Below are 11,511 nucleotides of genomic sequence, written 5' to 3' on the forward strand. Positions count from 1 at the left end.
CCCCCCCCCCCCCGCCAGGGTGGCAGATTCGGAGGGTCCAAGGCTCCTTGGCTGCTCCCTATTTAAGGGTGAGCCCGTCCCCCGGCGCCCGCCGCAGCCTGTGCCCAGAACGAAGGCCGCCTGGGGTCGCTCGGCCGAGTTGGGAGCCGCGGTGGTCTGGAACCGGTGTTTGTTCTCTGGGGAGAGGGTCCCCAGGCATCCTTCCCTTTTTGCCCGCAAACTAGTCGTCTCCTCCGCAGGGGCGAGCAAGCCAGTGGACACTGGCTTAGTTTTGTTTGTTGTCCTGAAATTCCAAGAAGAGTCAGAGGAGCGATGGCTGACAGATCCGCTTCCCGTTCTTTCCTCTCTCACACTCACATGTCCTCATCGCCACCCGTGAACGGAAGGGCTTCGTGTCCAGGGGCCATGGCCTCAGTGCCGCAGACAAAGCGTGGGGGGCAGGGGCCTCAGAGCCACCTGCTGGGAGGCCAGGGGTGGGTCCGGCTCTGAGACCTCCGGCAGTCAAGGAGCACTCAGGGCCTGGGGCCCGCAGGGCTGGGGGGGAGGGGGGGGCAAAGCTGCAACTGAGAGACCTGACAGCCAGTTCCGGCCACCCGGCAGGTAACTGGCACCTGAGGTAAAATAATGGCCAGGCACTGGTGGCGGCTTTCCCCTCTCCTGTGGGCCCAGCCGGAGGGGAAGGGGACCCTCAGCCAGGCTCAGGGCTGCCACAGAGGTCCTCTGACACATCTGGCCACAGGTCCACTGCATTATTTCAGGGTCACCTGGGCCATTCCCTGCCTTCAGGAAGGATCTGCCTGAGCCTGGAAAGAAACGATCTTCCCAGCGCTTCAGGACCCGGATGCCACCTCCCTGCTGGGCGCTGTCAGTGCCTGGGGCCTTCTTGCTGGCAACTCCACAGGTAAGGGAGGGGCCCCCACTTGAGGGCAGTGTTTTCCTAATGTCTTAAAATAAGGTATAAAGTTTATGGGGGCGCCTGGGTGGCACAGTCGTTGGGCGTCTGCCTTTGGCTCAGGGCGTGATCCCGACGTGCCAGGATCGAGTCCCACATCGGGCTCCTCCCCTGGGAGCCTGCTTCTTCCTCTCCCACTGCTTGTGTTCCCTCTCTCGCTGGCTGTCTCTATCTCTGTCAAATAAATAAATAAAATCTTTAAAAAAAAAAGATATGAAGTTTACATCTTGACCCAGTGTATATGCAAACACAGGTACACATATTAAAGCAAGTTTTACACAAAACATTACCTTCAGAGATAGGAATGAGCTTGTCTTGATGAGCATTGAATGATGTATGGAACTGTTGGATCAGTACATTGTACACCTGAGACTAATAAAGCACCACATGTTAACTACACTGGAATTAAAATTTTAAAAATTAAAAATTAAACTAAATAAACAAAAAAATACATTGCCCTTAGTGTGAGTGATGCCCTTCATCACTTGCAGTGTAGTTTGAATTGTGTGATTTCATTTTTTTTAATGCTGGTCTACACCCACTGAATTGACTTTTTGACGTACTAATGGATTAACATCCACAGTTTAAAAAGCACTGTTCTAGGCAGGGCAGAGGGAGAAAGAAAAGAGAGAGAAGCAGAAGGAAAAAGGTAGGGATACAGGAAAGGTAGAACAGAGAAAGAAGACAAGGACAGAGTGCAGAAAGGTGTTTTGTGGGAGGTCACACAGGTGCCTGCCATGATGTCCCTTCCAGGGCATCCGCTCCAACACACACTACCATCCCACTCTGTGCCCTTAGGGCTATCTTCTCCACAAGTCCCTGGGCTACGTGGTGCAAGGACGAAATCTTTTTCACCCGGGAAGCCCCACAGCTCCCAGCAGAGGAGTGCTGAAGTCAGGCACATCCTTAAAGAACAGGCCTTAGTCCTCAAAGGGGTCAACCAGTCAGTGATTATTTGGCACAGTCAGGATTTGCCCAGTGGGTCACAAGCATCAGTTTTTCTTCTGGAGTGAGGATAACAATATTTATTTTAGAGAGTTAGTGAGAGGCTTGGTAGTATGTACATCAGAACATATACGTGCCTAGCACATCACAGAAGCTCAGTAAGTAGCACCTGCTAATATTATTGTTAGTAGTAATAAGAGTTAAAAAAAAAAAAAAAAGTCTCCGAACAGCACTGGCCACTTCAGGTATGCTTCTGTCACGAACTTTTTGGGGAAATTTGGTTGCCAGTGTCTTCATCTTAGACAAAATGGAAATCCTCATAAACACATAAGGAAATGACCTTAGAAATAAAGAGGAAATATGTGCATACATAAATCAGCAAAAAGACTAATGCAAGCACGTAGACTTTTAACAAATGTTCATCTTCACTATAGCAGCACTTTAAGTTGGTGTACATTTTTGAAAAATTAATGGAGTCATTTTATCTCCCCAATGATTGCAGTCAGTGTTTTGGGGAAGACATAACACTAACAGGCTCTAGCTACTTCTAGTCTATGTGCCAAAATAAATGCAAAGAGTACTGTATAGAAATGGATAATATAAATGGGAAGGCGGACCATCAAAAATCATGATGATATGAACTCAAGAGCGTTCTCTCTTCCTACAACTTCAAAACTCACACTTTGTAAAGATAAATGTTTAAGGGAATTTAGTTTTAGTGCTTAATGTTTAGAAGACTGGGTTGTTGGGGCGCCTGGGTGGCACAGCGGTTAAGCGTCTGCCTTCGGCTCAGGGCGTGATCCTGGCGTTACGGGATCAAGCCCCACATCAGGCTCCTCTGCTGTGAGCCTGCTTCTTCCTCTCCCACTCCCCCTGCTTGTGTTCCCTCTCTCGCTGGCTGTCTCTCTCTCTGTCAAATAAATAAATAAAATCTTTAAAAAAAAAAAAAAAGAAGACTGGGTTGTTTTACTTTACAAAAGCTAAATGAATCTATTAATAAGCAAATTCAGTAGAGAGTTTAAATTATACTAATCAGAAAATACTTTTTTGGTAAACTACAGACATTGACAAAATCTTAAGATCAATTATTTTGCTTTAAATTTCTTCTTTCCCTTTTTGTCCACTAGATGGCGGATTGGAACCAGTCTGGATCCTGCTAATTCCTCAGCATCTCTTCCTGCACAGATTTTAAATGGTCAAACTCTGTTTTTGTTTTGGTTTCTTCCAGATTTCATCCTCATCTCAAGCCAAAGAAAGGTAAACTTTGTGAAAACTTTAGGACAATCCTAGCATATAAACAGAGTTATTTTGACTGAGGAGCTGGAGCTGCCTAAAAGAAGTTACTTGTTCCTTGCCTAAGGGCCTGAGCCAGGAGCTTTCTCCTGTCCCTTTGGAGGAACATTGGACAGTACCATTGTGCTAACATGAAATGAAAGTACCCGAGCTCCCTCTCATTCAGTCTTCACAGAGAGACTGTGAGGTGTCACCTCCATTTTGTAAAATACAAGGTTAGGAACTTAAGTCACATTGAGGGTAGGCAACTTTGTCTACAGGGACAGAGCTGAGTTTGAGCCTGGAACTCTAGAACCTCAAGTGTCTGTGTTTAACCATGATGCTGTGGCCACCTACGTGAGGCTGTTACCTGGTGGGTGTTAACCCACAGGGCTAATTTTTGCCTCATCTGCCCCACTAGCAGCCTAGATGTCAAAAAAGGAGGAGTCTCAGAATTAGTCTAGGTTGTTAGGCTGACTGAGGCCCTTTTGCAAAGTTTTCCTCTGTGAACTAGAGTTTAAATTTGTACACTCAGATGAGTATAGCTCTGAAGTGTGTTTTTCCTTCTCGAACCAATCTAAGACAAAGGAATCAGAGTTACTAATAAACATCAAGAGAGAATTGATGTCTTTTTTATAAAAATACAAAAAGTAAGAAAATCAATAAACAACATGAAGTCTCAAAATATTTGATATTTCTTTTAAAGAAAAAATAATATTGGGGCACCTGCGTGGCACAGCGGTTAAGCCTCTGCCTTCGGCTCAGGGCGTGATCCCAGCGTTATGGGATCGAGCCCCACATCAGGCTCCTCCACTGTGAGCCTGCTTCTTTCTCTCCCACTCCCCCTGCTTGTGTTCCCTCTCTCGCTGGCTGTCTGTATCTCTGTCGAATAAATAAATAAAATCTTTAAAAAAAAAAAAAGAAAAAATAATATTTACCTGTGCGTGCAATTTTTGCATGCTTTATGAAAAAGCTTATTTAGGGCTGAAAGAAAAAAATCACTCAAAATGAAGCCAATTTTAATTTACTTTAACACACACACACACACACACACACACACACACACATTTAAGTAAGCAAGTATTAAAGGAGTAAGGCCACCACACACATAAAACGCTATATCTACTTAGGTGTGTATAAATGTATGTTTTGATTTTTTTTTTTCTCTCATATATTCAGGAAATGTTTCTGTAGTCCTGGCTTATTTAGCCCTGGTGTCCTCTCCCACTTACATACCATGCTATGTTCCCTGTGTGCCTTGATTCTGGGTCCATCCCAGTTGAGACAGCTAGCTCCATTAATACGGACGTAAGCAATATCAGTGAGCCCATCATTCCGCATTCTCCCACAGGTGTACCAAGAGAATAGAAGTGAGCCCAAGCTGTGTAAGTGGGTGGGGAAATACACATCTCCAGAACATTGTCTGTTCAGCTTTGAGAATAACACCAGGTCGCAACCTCCAGTGGCTCCCCACTGCCTACAACCAGCATAAAAGCCAAACTCCTCAGCCTGACATTTGAGGCTACTTTCCTCCTTCTCATTCTCATTTCCTTCCACTCTATCCATGAACCTCTCAAGCAAGGCTCCAAATCACCACTGAAAATGCTCATTTAGAGGCAGTTCAGTGATTTTCAAAGGTTCCTGGGTCTACTCTTAATTATCCATGCAACTGGCATGAGTTGTCCAGCTGCTACAAGGGGCCTGCAGCCTTCACTTCCTGGCCTCATGCTCTGATGTTTGCTAAAACTGGGTCTTTGCCTTGTATCCTGCACACTGTGCAGCCCCTACAAAGCTGCCTGCCACCAGAGCCCTTCCTCAGTGGGCCTGATCTTCCCCCAGTCTCCTGAAGCTTCCCAAGTCATCGGTGGTCAAGCTGCAAACAAGTTTTCTCAAACCACAGTGCCTGCCTCCCTCCTTAACTTATCATGCTGCTGTGTTCCTCCCGTCAGGCTACACTCTACTCTTCCCTGCCCAAACCCAGTCTACATCTGTAACTCCCTCTGGCACAAGATCCATTCCACCTGGCTGTCTCCAGAGGCACTGTCTCCATATCCCTCAGTGGCTACCAGTGTCCTTGTTGTCATCGGGTCCCTGTATGCCTTGTCCAGAGTGTACAGAGTTATTATGCTTAGCAATCCCAAGGGTTAAAAGTGGTATAGGAATGAACTGGGATGATAATCTGGTATGTGTCAGAGCTTTTAAAAATGCTAGACAGACATAAGGTCCTGATATTCCTGATCCTGAAACCTCCCTGCCCCATTGCCTGGTTTCTGAGTCTACATTCTGACCTGGAAGTCTCATCTCCTCTCAGGGACCAGCCCAAGGCCCTCCTACTACTTACACAGTGCGCCGAGGCCCCTGTGAATTCTTAGAGCCCTTGCTGTTGGCATTGCTCTCCGTGACATCTCATCAGACCCTCTTTGGTGAGCCAGACTCATGAGAACTGATTCTGCTGCCGAAAAGCTGTGTGAAATTGACCCTCTGCCAGTCTCTAAAAGGAAGGGGCTAGACAACGCCTCTGGGCCTTTCAGTTCTGAGGTTTTATGTGTGTAGACTTTTTCCTTCTTATCTAAACTTTATGTTTTGTTTTGTTTTGTTTTTAAGAGAGGGAGGGAGAGAGAAGGAGGGGGAGGGGCAGAGGGAGAAGGAAAGAGAGAATCTTAAGCAGGCTCCATACCCAGTGCAGGAGGGCCCAATACGAGGCTCAGTCTCACAACCCTGAGATCATGACCTGAGCCAAAATCAAGAGTCAGATGCTTAACTGACTGACCCAGATGCCCCTAAACTTAATGCTTTTAATTCCCATCACAACTTAGAGCATAGTGCCAGGCTCACAGAGACCCTATAAATGTATTTCTGGATTGGTAACTGAATAACAGGTTTGTCCTACTGATATGGTAAAGTGGTTTTTCACTTTGGTTTTTTTTTTTAATTTATTTTTTTCATTTATTTTATTTTATTTTATTGTTTTCATCATAAGTGTAGTCTTTAATCCCATCACCTATTTCACCTATCCCCCCACCCACCTTCCCTCTGGTAACCATAGGTTCGCACTCTATAGTTAAGAGTCTTGTTTCTTGGTTTGTCTCTTTTTTCTTTGCTTGTTTTGTTTCTTAAATTCTACATAAGAGTGAAATCATATGGTATTTGTCTTCTTCTGACTTACTTCCCTTAGCATTATACACTCTAGCTCTATCCATGTTGTTGCAAATGGCAAGATTGCATTCTTTTTTACAGCTGAACAGTATTCCATTATATAAACATATACCACGTCTTCTTTATCCATTCACCTATCAATGGATATTTGGGCTGCTTCCAAGTTTGGCTATTGTAAATAATGTTACAATAAACATAGGGATGCATGTATCCCTTTGAATTAATGTTTTGCGTTTCTTATAAATAGCCAGTAGTATGATTACTGGATTATGGGGTAGTTCTATGTTTAATTTTTGGAGGTGCCTCCATCCCATTTTCCACATTGGCCGTACCAGTTTGCATTCCTACCAACAATGCACGAGGGTTCCTTTCTCTCCACATCCTTGCCAACACTTGTTGTTTCTTGTGTTTTTGATTTTAATTGTTTTGACAGGTGTGAGGTGATATTTTGTAGTTTTGATTTGCATTTCCCTAATGATAAGTGATGTTAAGCATCTTTTTCATGTGTCTTTTGGCCATCTGTATATCTTCTTTGGAGAAATGCCTGTTCATGTCTTTTGCCCAATTTTTTATTGGATTATTTGTTTTTGGGGTGTTGAGTTTTATCAGTTCTTTATATATTTCACTTTGGACACTACTAAGTTTATGTTTTCTTTCCCCATCTCATAACAACTGGATTTTTTTCTGGAAGAAATTTAGTTACAATATTAAAGTGTAGCCAAAGGCCAGTGACTGAAACCTCCATATTCTACAAATGCAGATTCCCAGGCACCAAACCTAGAGATTCTGACTCAGTAGGTTGGGTGGAAATCTGTGCTGTGACAAGCCCCTCAAGTGATTCTGAAGCCATAGCCCTGAGTCACCCTTTGAGAAACATTAAGAAGTAAGGATTTTTAGGACAATGCAGAGAATAGAAATTTGTTTCTGGTGGCAGCCAGTGTTTTCTTTCTTAGTGGGGAAAGGTTGGGAGGTCTTCTTGAGAGATGGAGCCTTGAAGGCAGAGGAGTGCCCACCACTGGTTTCTGTCTGTGGCAGGTTGAACCTTCAGCAGCACAGGAGCTAGAACAGCCCACGCTGTTGGACTCACATAGCCTCCACAGCTACTCCATTCATGACCTTGTTGTGCCAACACTAGGGTGGCCAAGGGCAGAGACCGGCTGAGGATAACTGGAAGAGTCATTCTGTTTGATTGGTTGATTAATGTCTGCCCTATGGGAGAAGCTTTCTGCTGGGCATTAATGTAGATTACAAAGATGTTCATACTCCATGCCCGCTATCTCAGTGCAGTAGTCACATGCCTCTTTCCCACATACCTTCATCTCCTATCTTCCAGTGTTTTCAAGTCCCTGACCAACTGGCCAAGCTATTCACCATTGCCCACAAGCCTCTGTGCATCCTTGCCTTGGGCCATTTCTCTTTCTTCACAAAGTAGATGACTTGATGTACTGCCTGATACCATCCTTAGGAGGATACTTTTCATTGCCATCCCCGAGGGTCCCCTAAAAGGCTGCACTACAGTAGCTGTCCATTTTTGTCTCGCACCTACATGCCAACTGGCCTGTCCGTGAACCAAACAGCTTTTTTCCTCCTCTGTCAGCTAGTCATAGGAGCCCTCCGTGTGGTCTGACTTGGGGAGGGCTGACTTGAGGATGGCCCCGTGATCCTACCTCCAGGTGTTCACTATCATGGGTAATCCCCTTCCCTTCAGTGTAGGCAAGTCCTGTGACTTGCTTCTCTCAATGGAATATGGCAAAGATGGTGGGATGTACATGAGTATGTGTATTTGACACTCTATATAAGATTGTAACACCCACCTTGCAAGGGCACTCCCTGTGCCTCTTTGCTGTGAAGAAGCAAGTGGCCATGTTACGACCTACCACATGGAAAGGGACACGTGACAAGGAGCTGAAGGGGGCCTCTGGCTAAGAGCCAACAAGAAGATAAGCCCCTCAGTGTGGCAGTCTGCAAGGAAGTGGATCTGACAATAACCACATGGGGCTGCAAGTGAATCTCTCCCCAGCTGATGCTCAGATAATATCACACCCCTGTCAATGCCTTGATTACAGCTTTGTGAAAACCCAAAGAAAAGGACCCAGCTAATTTGTGCCCCAAGTGCTGACCCACAAAAACTGTGAAATAATATGTGTTGTTTTAAGCTGCCAGATTTGTAGTAATACTGTTATGCAGCAGTAGAAAACCAATACACAGCCTGAAATGTGAGCTGAGAGTACAGAATGGTAGGCGACATGGGAGCCTGGGCCACTTGCTCATGCAAGTCCCTGTGTATTGCTGTTCCCAGGGTTACCACTTCGTTTTGTGATGGAATGCTGCTAGTTCCTCCCAACCTTGGTGAATTGACAGAACCCAGGTCCCAGTGGGTAAATCTGGACATCTGGTCACTTAATGTCCCCTAGTTAGGTGCTTAATCTATACCAGGGCTCAGTAGCACATGGGGATCTCTTTTCCAAATGATTCTCTGCTGCAGATGGCATGAGATCTGCATCAAGACCCCAGGGCTTTATGTTGTTCTTCTACTCTTCTCCACATTACATTTGTTCCCACCACAGATAACTGAATACCGGAGAGTCTACCTGGTTGTACAGCTCACTGGATCGTACTGCCCAAGCAGCAGTGATGTTTGCTCGTCAGCCTGGATCTGCTGGCAATTTTCCTTGTCACTAAGTAAATAAGTGAGAGCAGTACTTCTAAATATGGAATATGCTGCCTCCAGAAACCAAAAGGACTGCCAGGCATTGTGCTTTTTTCTTAGTTGTGTGAGAGAATAATTTGTCCTAATTTGGTGGGACTGGGAGAATATGTCCCAGCTTACACTAAACCACTGGATCCCTAAGAATTTCCCTGATGTGGTGATCCCCTGAATCATCATTTAGCCTTTTTTCTGTCCTTTGGCTTGCATGTCCTACCCAGTCCTCCAGTATATTTCCACTTCTTGCTCACCTGATCATTAATATAATACATGAATGTGGTTCTTTGCAGAATGTCCAGATGGTCCAGGTCCTTAAGACCATATTCTAGGAGGATGCCTTGGGTGGCTCAATTGGTTAAGCATCTGCCTTTGGCTCTGGTCATGTTCCTGGGGTCCTGGGTTTGAGTCCTGCATTGGGCTCCCTACCAAGCAGGGAGTCTGCTTCTTCCTCTGCCTGCCACTCGCTCTTTCTCTCACTCACTCTCTCTCTCTCTGACAAATAAATAAAATCTTTTTAAAAAAGACTATATTCTAGGAAAGGGCAGATTTAACATAGCTCAAAGGCAACACTGAATGTGTACTTGTCTTGTCCCACGTGAATGTGAACTACTCTGGTCATCCTTCCTAATGAGGACTGAAGAGAATACATTTATGGGATTGATAGCCATATACTTTGTATCCAAGGCCATTTTGATGTGATCTAGCACAGATACCATACCTGGCTCAGAGCTGCAGTTGGGAGGCTACTACTTGGTTGAGTTTATGGTAACCCACTGTTATCCTCCAGGATACATTTAGTGTCTGTAGGGGACATACTGGTTAATGGGATGGGCCTGTGATGAGGACCACCATTCCCGCCTACTTCAGGTATTTCAGGGTAGCACTAATTTCTGCCATATCCCTTCATATGGTATTGTTTTTGATTTACTATCTTGGCTGGGAAGGGTAGAATAGTTTCACAGGATTCTACTTGGCATTCTCCACTATGATAGCCCTTACCCCATAGGCCAAGGAACCAATGTGGGTTCTGCCAATACCTAAGCATGGCCATTCCATTATTCCTTTGGGAACCAGGGGAATTACCAACACATGAGTGTGTGGAGCAGGTGGACCCACCATGAACCAGATCTAAGTGAGAACTCCATTTATTACCCTATCCTTTATCCACTCCACTCCCAAGAGGGGAGTTACGAGGATGCTTTGGGTCCCTGGATATCTCAACTCAGACCATGTATCCAACAGTCCTTGAAAGGTTTTGTATTCCTCTTTCCTTCAGTGTACAGTTATATAAGTAAAAAGACTTTGGAGAAGGACTAAGGAAATCAATACCTCATTTTTTTTTTTTTTTTTTTGCCATGGTGTTTGCAGGGTTCTTTCTCATGAGATACTCTGTCAGTCAATGGGATTTGGATTGGAAAACCAGCTCAGGTCTGGAAACTGAGGAAGTGACCAAGACTTTTTATTGTATGACTGTGGTAAGCCTCCTGATCATCCATCTTGGATTTATTTTGGTTCTATAGATTGAGCAATACTCTCATTTGCTGTTCATCTATTATGTCTCTCAGGATGCTATGCTGGATTAACCACCCGCCTACTCTCTGTGAGTCAGATCTCTCTGACTGCCTCTGACATTGCCACTCATAACAATCACACCTGGTTTACTTTGGGAGTTAAGTATTGCCATCTGGCTTATGTTTTGGAATTCTCTTGTCCCCATTGCTATCAAAAAACCCTGCCCCATCCTGACATCTCCTACCAGTGGCCTTAGCCTATTTAGGACAGCCCACCACCGAGCTTAACAATACTGGAGCCCCCATCATCAGCACATCCCTTGTCACTTTGGACAAGAACACTGTATCCTAAGAACAGAGGAGGCTAGTAGCTTTTTGGCCTTACGTGGTATATCCCAATCAAGTGTCTGATTTCTTCCCCCAGTGCTTGCCCCTGCAGGGCATTTCTACTTAGTGTGGATCATTGCTTTCTCCAAGTTTCCAAGGGACAACCAAATACTATCACCTGGACTCTTTGCTAGGATATTAAATCCCACATCACAGGGTTTTCTCCCTTTTCCGTCCAGCGCAGTACCATGTATGCTCTCCTGCTTGGTCAAGTCAGTTGGTGTTACCCAGTTCTGCAGCTCCTTCAGCAGGTAATCCTTTCTACCACTAGCCCGCCCAGCATTTCTTCGTCCTCACTATAGCTCTGATGGTCAGGGGTGGAGAGTGGGGTAGACCACTGAGGGGTAAGGGGAGATATGTGTTATGTTAGAAGGCAGAAACTTCTGCATCATCAAGCTTATACATATATCCACAATATATCCACAAAAGAAAAGCATCAGCCTTTAACAGGGAAGAACGGGCTACTTATGTTAACAGCATTCAAAGAAATATGGAAATTTAAGATTTTCAAATGCATCAACCCAGATGACCCTATTTCAAGCCTCAGCATCCCATTTTTTTCCAATGAGGACCTTGACCTT

This window comes from Ursus maritimus, unplaced genomic scaffold (genome assembly GCF_017311325.1).
Source record: "Ursus maritimus isolate PB19 unplaced genomic scaffold, ASM1731132v1 scaffold_4, whole genome shotgun sequence".
Classification (NCBI taxonomy): Eukaryota; Metazoa; Chordata; class Mammalia; order Carnivora; family Ursidae; genus Ursus; species Ursus maritimus.